The sequence below is a fragment of the Octopus sinensis genome, linkage group LG6 (assembly GCF_006345805.1).
Source record: "Octopus sinensis linkage group LG6, ASM634580v1, whole genome shotgun sequence".
Classification (NCBI taxonomy): Eukaryota; Metazoa; Mollusca; class Cephalopoda; order Octopoda; family Octopodidae; genus Octopus; species Octopus sinensis.
Window position 1 is genome coordinate 69,818,088 of NC_043002.1, and position 1,277 is coordinate 69,819,364.

Sequence of the window (1,277 nt, forward strand, 5' to 3'; positions counted from 1 at the left end):
GGTCCCACCTTCCCGACTTCTTGGACATTAACGCACCCCTACTTCTTAGCACATATTTCCAAAGCCAGAAGACAAACCAACAAGAAAGCCTCTGCATGATAGAAATAGAAGCAGTCAGATTTCAATCCACATTTCACTGTTAAAAAGCGGAAAGACACAATAGATAATCCGACCCTAAATACCCTAAAACAATGGAACTGATCACGGCTGGAATGACGATGATTGAATGTAGATATGCTGGATTAGAGTTCATCTACTGCTAAATAACAACATCAGCATCAACAACAACAACAACGACCGCAGCAGCAATGACAGCCATAACAACATGCAATATCGTCTGCAAGAAACCATTTATTCTTGTTGCTTTTGTTGTTGTTGATGCTGACACTGCTTAGATCAGCATCGTTGAAGTAGCATTATGGTTAAAGGCTTTCCAGCCGTGACACACTATATTTTCCTGAAATACACTAATAATTATACTTGTAACATCGGGCTCACAATCATAAACTAGTGAGATCCATTCCTGGGCCGGGTTATGTATTATTGTGTTCTTGAGCAAGACACTTTATTTCACGTTGCTGCAGTTCACTCAGTTGTAGAAATGAGTTGTGATGCCCACTGTTGCCAAGCTGTATCGGCCTTTGCCTTACCCTTGGATAACATCAGTGGCGTGGAGAGGAGAAACTGGTATGCATGGGCGACTGCTGGTCTTCCATAAACAACTTTACACGGACTTGTGCCTCGGAGTGGAACTTTCTAGGTGCAATCCCATGGTCATTCATGACCGAAGGGGTTCTTTACTTTAATTGAGGGTGTGAGGAATTAGAGACTGATCTGAATATTAATAGTCATATTAAGCAAATAAATGTTTTGTAAATGGCGTAGTTTCAAACAGCGACCTAATAATTATACATCTATCTTTAAAAAAAAGAGGAATAAAAAAAAAAGCGACTGCACTCTGTGACCCCGACGTGATTTGAACACGCAACCTTCTGATCTGGAGTCAGACGCGCTACCGTTGCGCCACAGGGCCAGCTAGCAATCAGCTTTCAATGAACGTATATAACTATAACTCATAATGAACATCAAACGGCCATGACTTTTGGTTCACATGATGATCAGTCGATTTTATGAATGGATTTACTCGTCCGCATCTTGCAATTAATTAGTACCTTGTAGGGCTACGATATTAATATTAATTATAGAAGTAGCAACGACGACGACGACAACAACAACAACACAGTAGCATGAACAATAATTAGGATTACTTACAAGCC

The 1,277-nt window shown here is 40.6% G+C and overlaps 1 non-coding gene across 1 annotated transcript; it reads right to left on the reverse strand.

The window, feature by feature from the left end:
• Positions 1-961: 961 nt before the first annotated feature.
• Positions 962-1,033, reverse strand: Trnaw-cca. Its single transcript has one exon. It is a non-coding gene; the product is annotated as a tRNA-Trp (tRNA).
• Positions 1,034-1,277: the final 244 nt, after the last annotated feature.